This window comes from Gossypium hirsutum, chromosome A10 (genome assembly GCF_007990345.1).
Source record: "Gossypium hirsutum isolate 1008001.06 chromosome A10, Gossypium_hirsutum_v2.1, whole genome shotgun sequence".
Taxonomy (NCBI): Eukaryota; Viridiplantae; Streptophyta; class Magnoliopsida; order Malvales; family Malvaceae; genus Gossypium; species Gossypium hirsutum.
The window spans coordinates 108313679-108323754 of NC_053433.1; positions in this window are offsets into that span (position 1 = coordinate 108313679).

Consider the following 10076-nt stretch of genomic DNA (forward strand, 5'->3'; position numbering starts at 1 on the left):
GCTTAAGATATCATCGCTTGTTGTTCATCAGGACATTATCACTGATGTATTACGCTGCCATCTTGTTCGGTTGGTATTCTTGACAGAAAAGTCAAAGAAACAATCACATTTTGCTCAACAAGCTTGCCCCGCTGTAATTTCAGAGTCCCTTCCTCTGTACCTTCTGAGACATAAAGTTTGTGCCTCCCACTGTAATTTCAGAGGAATAACATTTGGTTTCTTCCATCTATTTTGCTGCAACTCAAAGGTATAAGATTTGTATCATCTTCAATCAGTTTTATCTGTTACACTATTCTCTGGGTGTAATGACCAGATGTATATGCCTAATATTTGCATAAATGCAGAGTATCATTTTTTTTTCCGAAGGTGACCCTTTTTTACACTTGGGTTGCCATTGCTCGTTATTTTTCGAGATTGTATCACTGATGAAATGTCTTGTCTTTTGGTTCAACCAATAAAGAGTCCAAAGAGATAATCATCTTTTCTTCAATATTTCCAACCCTTAGGCTTGGTGAGTTCTAAACAATAGTCCTGTTTCATGTTCTTGTATTATTTAGAAACTTCCAGAGTAATATGTAAAACTTCTTTTTTGAAAGTGTTATTAGTCCACTAATCATTATTTCAATACAAAATAATTGAAAAAGATCATAACAACGGACCAAAAATATAGCTCGAAGCAAGTAAGTTAACCAATGATAGCAAAATGCAAAGAAAAAATTTATTAAGATGTATCTTGAAAAGAATAAGATAATCAAAGATATCAAATCCAAAAATGGGTAAAATGGAAAGCTAGGTATCCTAGATATCGCAGCTTGAACTTCTCTGTACCCACTTCTTGAGGACCACTTTGAGCTCAATCTGTGTTTAAGGGATCCTAAACACCTTGTCAATGCCCCCAGACGTAGTATACTTCTTCATTGTTAGTTTAGGCATAGCAAGACTACTATATGCCCTATTTTGATCCAAATTTGAGTCGCTCTTTTCGGGTTTTCAACTCAAATCCCCTTTGGTCTCAAGGTGCCCTTTGGGGGTTTTCGCCTTGGCCTCTCGTGTTTCTTTTTCTTTTTTTTGTGTTTTTCCTTTTTTTTGAAACTTCTAATAGTGACTAAATCTGAATTCACCAAACTAGGCAAGTTCTTGCCATCCGCCTCAGTCAATATCATGCTCCTCTAGGAAAGGCTTTCCTTACTACATAAGGTCCTTCTCAGTTCGGCAATCACTTTTCTCTGAAGTCCTTTTGTATAGGAAGGATCTTCTTCAATATCAAGTTCCCCTTGTAGAATTCTCGAGGATAGACCTCTTTATCGTAAGCTCGCATCAGTCATTTTCGGTGCATTATACCTCGACAGGGTTTAGGGTTTAGGGTTTTAGGGTTTAGGGTTTTAAGGTTTAGGCTTTCGACCCTCTCTCTTCAAATTCAATTGATCCTATCAGGATTGGATCCATTCTGTCTTCAGCTCTGACAAGACTCGGAGAAAATGAATCTCATCTTCAAAACTGATTCTATCCCATAAACCAATGAGCAATGTGTTGCCCCAGCTAAAGTCTTGGCCGACGTTCGATAAGGATAAAGGGTAAAAAGGTCACTTCCTTATGCCAACCTTTACAAGTCTCAGTTATCTTCCACGATTTTTTTTGCTACCTTTGCTGCACTGTGATATAGCGTTTGATCTTCGAACAAACTACAAACTTTAGACATTGTGCAGCTAGATATAATCTTTTTGGCATCTTTTCTTCTTTTTTTATTTTTTTCCTTTTGTTTTTTTTTTGAATTTGATGACCGTGGACTTAGTAATATTGGCCATATGAACTGACTTTCACCCTTTTCACGAAGTAATCGACAACCTCAAAGATGAATTAGTATCGATTAGAAGCTTTTGACAAGATCAACCTCATAATATCCATGTTTCACATATAGAAAATCTGTGAAGAAATGGATGAGGCACATAAGTCTTGTCTTCCTCCATTTAGCATTTATGGCATAACTGATACAATTCTCTTCTATGGTGGGCCAGCAGAACTTGAATCCCATGATTAGCCTGGCCATCATAAAACCATTAGCATATATTGTTCAAACACCTTACAGCATCCTCACGTCATAATAACCCAGGCATATCTTGATGCGATCATGTGAAAACATCTTTGAATTGGGAATAACTCAATGACGTCTCGCTTTGTTTTGTGGTGATGCTGGTTTCGATCTTTGCCTCTTGCTTATAATGTCCACCGACCATTTGTAGAGTATGATCTGTTCTTTATCTTGTTCTACTATTCTTAACAAATCAAGAAATAAACTACAATCTCTGTCGTCTTCAAAGTCCTGAGATCTGCTTAAACACATATCTCACCCCAAAAGGGAGTCAGTTACATCATTGCTCCTATCGTTGATATCTGGGGAGCTATTGTAGGTACAAAGGCATATTTCCAAAGAATAAATGATTCTAAGGATGATTATTTGTATGTCATGATTATGAATGAAATAAAAGAATAAAAGAATATTTGCTCAGAATGAGATACAAAAGTGGATTTTTTATTGAAAATAAATATGTTTGAACATGAGCCTATTTCACAAAAGATTCTTGTTGCTTCTAGGCTTAAAATAACAAGTGTGTTTTGAATATTACTCTAGATTAGCTCTAAAAATGAGGGGATCTCTTCCATAGTCCCATTGTTCAAAACACTCCCAAGTATGCAAAAGTTTGGAGACTTTTATTCCTCAGCTCCCTCTTCGGATATATCATTCAGATTCCCCGATATGATTCTGATACAATTCCTTATATGACATCGGGATAGGCGTAAACTTTGGCCTCAAGTTGAATTCCTACCTTGAAGAGCCTTGATAACTAGTGATTACAGCCCTTGACTGGTCTATGTTGACCAATTTGGATGGCATGCTCATGATATTCACTTCATTCTCTTTATTTATCTGAGTTTTAATGCTTTCTGCCATATCTATCCTCCTACTTCTTACCGTATTTTCAATCATCTCACCGGGCATTATTATATCTGAAAAACTCAGAGCAGTGCTTCCCAACATATAATCAATGAACGGGGCTTTCAGGGTATAGATAAAAAGCATTGAGGTCTCCTTTTCCAAGAGAGGTGGTTGGACTTGTGTTGCTATCTCTCTCCATCTTTGGGCGTACTGCCTGAAACTCTCATTCAATTTCTTTTTCATGCTCTGTAAAGTGATCCTATCAGGAGTCAGATCCGTCACATGACTATACTGTTTCATGAAAGCTTGTGCTAGATTTTTCTATGTATTGATCTGGGTACGGCTCAATTGGTTGTACCATTTAGATGCTGCCCCAACCAAACTTTCTTGGAAACAGTGAATCAATAATTGGTCATTATTGACATAGCCTGCCATTCGTCTGCAGAACATGGTGATGTGAGCTTTGGGACAGCTAGTCCCGTCGTCCCTTACAAACTCTGGAGTTTTGAATTTAGGGGGAAGCACTAAATCTGGAACTAAGCTCAAATCCTTAGCATCAATTCCACAGTAATAGTCAACACTTTCCATTGTTTTAAAGTTTTCCTCTAACCACTTGCATCGGTATTCTAATTGTTTCGAGAGCTCCACCCTTGTCTTTTCTGTTTCTTCATCAAGATCGGAGATAATGGGATTAATTAACTTATTCTTCGGATTAGCGCCTGAACTGTTTTGGTAATTCAGAGACGCTGAATCATCGACTTGAAACTGTTGGGGCCTAATTGTAATAGACAGCCTTCGTTTATACACCTCAGGTGGTGTTTGATCATTTGCCGGGGTATAACCCGCAGGGTAGAGAGGCTTCTCATTGTCCTCTCCAGCATTAATCATGGAGCTTTTCCTTTTTCCTAGCCCCTTAGTCAGCAGTTGGGACAACTGATTCATCATATTCCTTTGAAACTATAGCACTTGGTCTCTCATATCTTGCCGTACCCTCGCCAGTTGCTCTTGCATTTGCCTTTGTAACTGGACTTGCATCTCTCTTTGAAGTTGTTTAAGTCTTTCCAATCTTTGGTCCATGGCTTTTTTCTTTCTTCGAGTGTAATAGCGATGTTCCAGGGTAACTAGAAATAACCTTTAGTTAATAGGGTTCATTTTTGAATTAATGCACATGATGTGATGTAATGCAAATGCATGAGATGAATGCAAAAGAAGACGTCGACTCTGGTTCAATTCCATTTAGAAAACTTTACTAGAAAACAAAATCTTTTACATAAAGTGGATTACATATACGGCTTGGCGCTAAATTCTATTACCGAGTTACGGCTACGATGCTGGTGTAGTGCCTTCTCCAACTCTACCTCCCTTTTCTGATTGTGTGCTCTCTAACCATTTCCGGATAACCACATTATCCTCCACTTTATCAAGGAATTCGCTCTCCATGGCAAAACTTTCTATTAGTAACCGAACCGTGAATCGACACCTCCTTTTTATGATGAAAATGCTATGCAATGTGATGCAAACATAAACAAAATGAAACACGTTAGTACAGGAGAAATAAACAACCTAGAACACCTATCTGAGTAACCACTAAGGTTTGGCGTAGCCCTAACTAGGGTAGGCTCCTAGGGTTTACTATATGTGGTTCAGTTCTAAAGAAAGGGGTACCTGAACCAGCAGATTCCTCAATCCTTACCTATTATAGACTCATATGGACCAAGTTTGGTTTAGGGGGATACATTTCCCTATGGCCATACGGAGGTGAAAACCTCACGAAGACATAGGTACGGATGTATCCCGGAAGCGATCCCCTAGCCCATGCGGAGGTGAAAACCTCACGAAGACATAGTTCCTCACTCCCACTTAAAAGGTGTGACCACAACGGTCATGCAATATGATGCAAGAATATATTGAAAGACTCGACAAATAAAGTAAAACCTACATGATAAAAACCGACAAAGACACAGAAAACGCAATGAGAGGATCGTAGATTTAAAAACCAAATTTCCAATTTTTGACAATAAGACAGAAAACAATCAATTTACAGCTCGACTCTCTGATTCATCAGTGGAGTCGCCAAGCTGTCGAAACCGTTTTTTTTTAAAGCGGGAAATCGACTTTTGAAAATGAAAAGTTGGGAGTCGCCACCAATCGTTTTTAATAGGGTGTGATTGGATCACCTCAAAACATGGTCGTTTTTAAGAAATTAATAAATTTTCCAAAACGACGATTTTGGTCTGCGAAAATAGAAAACCGATTCGGGAGTCAGTTACGTACGAGGAAGGACTAGCACCATCGACACGCCCAAAATTGGTACTTGATTGATTATTTAGTGTCTTAATGTCGAAAATTAAAGATTTGGACAGAATTCAAGACGCGATCCTCCTTTTATTGGCTTTTAAAACATTTAGGTAAGTCAAATGTGTATTAAAGACCATCTCACCTCAAGGTAAAACATTACATCCTGTACGTTAGGACACAAGATTTTTTACCCTCAATTGTGAGCTTGCCTTTTAAAAGTACGTTTTAGCCTTAAGAGGATATTCGAATATTCAAAACAAACAAAGAAAGTGAAACCCAGTACGTTAGGGCACGATTCTTCGAATTCTTTAAATACCGACTATTGCCTTTATTTTGAAAATTTTTTAGAGTGAACTGGTAAGAGGATATCCGAATATTCAAGACAAATAAAGAAAGCGAAACCCAGTACGTTAGGGCACGATTCTTCGAAGTCTTTAAATACCGAACATTGCCATTATTTTAAAAACAATTGAGAATAAATCGTGAATAAATTAATTTGGGCAATTAAAATTTAAAAAAACGAAAATAATGGTATGTCACATGCAAATAACATTACCATAATAAGCTGAACGATGCATGTTAACAATAAAACATAGTGGCAAAAAAAAAAGATTTAATGACAAATAATAAAATGGTAGTGGTAACATGTTAATAATGGTACAAACAAAAGAAATAAAAACAATTATATAAATATATAAAACAGAAGAAAATAGGAAAAAGGATTCCTATAATACACATATTAATAATAAGAAAATAGTTAAAATAGACAGAGTATAGTTTTAAAACGGGCTTCAAAAGAAATAAATTGTATATATGAAAATATAATATATATATATAGATAAAGAAAGGATCTATACATAAAAATAATAATGTGAAAACAATAATATATATACATATGGAAGGATAAAACAAATATAAAAAGAAAATATATAGGGTAATGAAAATGTAGAATTAATTAACTATAATAATAGAATAATGCTACAATAACCATAAACATAGTAATAACGATTAAAATAATAATAACAACAACAAAATAGAAGACAATAATAATATATTAATAAAAATAATAAAAATAAAAATATGTTTCTAATAATAATAATAAATCAATAATGATAATAAATATATACAAAATAATAGTAACAGTAATAAAATAAGTATAATATAATAATAATAATAATAATAATAACACTCTCCCCCTCCTTTCTAAATCTGGCCATCGGTTCGGCCTTGCTCCGGTCACCGGACCCCTACGGGCCGCCGTTGGCGTCACCGTGCACGGCAGCCGGACCTCAAAAAAACCATTTTTCGATAATTCTAAAATGGGTAAGCTTCTTCCTTTTATTTTTACTTTCGTATAAGAAAATAAAATAAAATTGAAAAGAAAACAATAAACAAACAAAGAACTTAAAACGAGAATAGACAAAGAAAACCTCTTTTGCTTTGATATTTGATTAATCTCCAAAAAAGAACCCCCCATTTTACAATAGTTTTGAATGGCTTTTATAGCCAACTTTTACAACTGATTGCCCTTTCTTTTTGTAGGCAAGTGGAGTGATGGAGTTAGTGGCAAATGGGGTAATGGAGTTAGTGGGATGGTTTACTAGGGTGATGGAGTTAGTGGGGTGATTTAGTGGGGTGATTTAGTAGGGTGTGGGGGTGATGGAGGTAGTGGATGGTTTCTTGTATTGGGTCATGGCTTAAATTAGTTGGACTGTGTAGTGTATTTGGGTTTGGGTTTGTGAGCTTTGGGCCCGGGCATAAATTTGGTCCTACAACCATTATCCTCTCCTAATGCACCCATCTGATGGTTGAAGAATTTGCAGCAATTTGCTTGTTTAAATGCACAGGGAGAGTTACTAATGCACCATTCATTGTTAAGTTTTGAGTCAAACTCGAACTATTTTGAGATATTAAGCATTCATAAACTCTGCAACCTCTTTAAAAGCTTCACCTTGGTGCATGACGGTGAAAATTACAAATATTGTTTATTAAAAAAATAATATAAAATCAGTGTTTACATTTTTTACGAGTACTTACTATTTTTCTAATATTATTAGTTAGGAAATTGAGTAAAACTCAAACAGAGAAAACAGATGCCCTCAGCCCAGTGAGCCATGGGTGGCCCACATCAATGGTTTTCAGCGAAATTGAATAGTTATATGTGGAAAAAATAAAACCCTCCTGCGGGTTGCAGACTATCCATACTTCCACTGCGTCACTCTATTTTGTGACATTTAACTGTCATAGATAATACTATTTAAAGGCAATATTTTGTAACTTAAATACTGTTCAATATAACACGAGAGTGTCTCCTCTTTTTTAACACCGTGCTGACCCCCGAAAAATAAGAAAGTTTAGAGAAAATATAATGTCTGAAAAATAAATTAAATGAAATTTAAGATTCATATTTTATATAGGTTGTATTTTGGCAAGGGTGAAGCTAGAAAATTTTTTTAAGAGGGCCGGATGAAATTTTAATTTTTTATAGTTTATATATTTATAATTTGTAAATGATTAAATCGAATTTTTATAATTTTAGGGGCCAAAGTGCTAATTTAAAAATTTTTAAAAAATTTAAGTGCCTAAAAAATAATTTTACATTTTAGGGAGGGCTGGGGCCCATGCCAGCCCCCTTTTTACATTCTTTTGGCTTGAGTCTGATCCGGTTCAAATATATATTATGTTATAAAAAGATATTATATTAATTATAAATGTTAAATAATAATTATATATATTTATATTTATATTTATATTAAATCACTATTTCAATGATAATTAATTTCATTATCCAAAACCTAAAAAAAGAAAATTACTCAACTCAAAATATAAAATTATAAAATTTATATTTAATATAATAAAATATTTATTATATTTATGGTAGTGTTTTTTGATATAATAAAATATTTATTATATTTATGGTAGTGTTTTTTAATATAAATATTATTTAATGTACTTTTAATGTGTTAAAAATATTTTATTTTAACGTGTGACCTATTAGACACAGTATTAGCATGTTGCACGGCTTGACCACATGACTGTATGACCCCTGTTTTGCCTTTTTATCTATCTTTTTGTAAAAGTTTCAAATTAGTCCTGAATTCTTTTCGAGTTAGTTCAAGAGCTTTGCAAGCTTGATTGAGGCTCAGTTTTGGTTGTAATTCATATTATACTTGAATTATAAAATGTTTTGTTGATTTATTGAATATTAACGTCAAAAATTTATGTGAACTATTCTGTTAACTGTTGTAACATCTTGTAACTTGGGTTCGACAACCGAACTGGGTAAAAGGTGTTATATCGGTTATTACTTAACTTGTTACTTATCAACTACTTTTAAGTCAACACGAACCATCACGAGAGTAATATATACTTTGTTGTACTTCTAACATAAACTTTAGAAGAGGTTGACATGATTCAGTTTCATATGTCACATTGGTTATGAGTTTTAAATAGATTAAAATGTTTTATATTATTTTAAACATATATGTTTTGTCGAGATCTAAACATATTTTGTTCGATGAATTGATTTCAAGAAAGGTTTTATTCATAATTTAGTCTTTGAATTATACCGGTTTTTCTATTTTAGTACCTAAATTTTTTGTCTCATTTTAGTACTTGAAACTTTATATCGTTACCCATTTTAGTACTTAAATGCTAATGTTTTTAAAAAAGAACTTGACCAATCAGAACATGACATGTCATCGATGACAAGGTAGATTGATTGGTTAAGTGGTATGTTAATTGGCATTGCAAGTTGACTAGTGATATGTGTCGAAACCATTTTTTTTTTGGAAAAACGGGGTCGGCTTTGGTTTTGAAAACGAAAAACAGGGAGTCGCCACCAATCCTTTTTGCTAAGGTGTGATCGAGTCACCTCAAATTAATCATTTTAAAAAAAGTTAAGATGTACTAAAATGATACTTTTTGGTCTACGAAAATCAGAGAATGAGTTCGGGAGTCGGTTACGCACGAGGAAGGATTAGGACCCTCGATATGCCCAAAGATTGGTACCTAGATGATTAATTAGTGTCTTAGTGTCGAAAATTGAAAACTTGAAAGACTTTGAAATACGATCCCTCTTTTGTGAAAAACACTCAAATGTTAAAGACTTTCTCGTCTCAAAGTGATAAAATGTCACATCCAGTAAGTTGAGACACGACACCTCGAACTTTTGAGAATGAACTTGCCTTTTAAAATTCGTGTATTTTAACCCCTTTTTTAAAAGGGTATTCGATTATTTAGAGTAAACAAGGAAAAATCAAAACCCAGTAAGTTAGGGCACGATATCTCGAACTTTCAAATGCCGAATATTGCCTTTGTTTGCAAAAATCTTATCTCGAGGCAACAAGATGTCATATCCAGTAAGTTAGGACACAACACCTCGTATCTCCGAGAATAAATATTTTATTCAAAACTCGTGTTGCGAAAAAAGAATATGCCGTTATTTAGGTTAAACGAGAAAAATTGAAATCCAGTAAGTTAGGGCATGATTTTCTCAAAGTCCCAAATACAGGGTATCACTTTTTATAAGAAAGTTATTTTCATCGGGTAAAGGTTAATACAACATAAGTTTGTAATAATAAGGTAAAGAATGCATAAACGAATATAAATTTCGGTATTGACAGGCATAACAGAATAAACATAAATGCGAGTGTGAACGATAACGATAAAAGCAAAAATAAAATAAAACGAATAAGCTAAAATAAGAGAGAAATAATGAATAAGCTAAAAATATTTGAAAATAAAAAAACTAGTTGTGAATGACTAAGGATTATGTGAAACCATTAAAAAGGGATAGTAATATTGATGACAAAAATAATGAAATGAAAAATATAACAAAGTG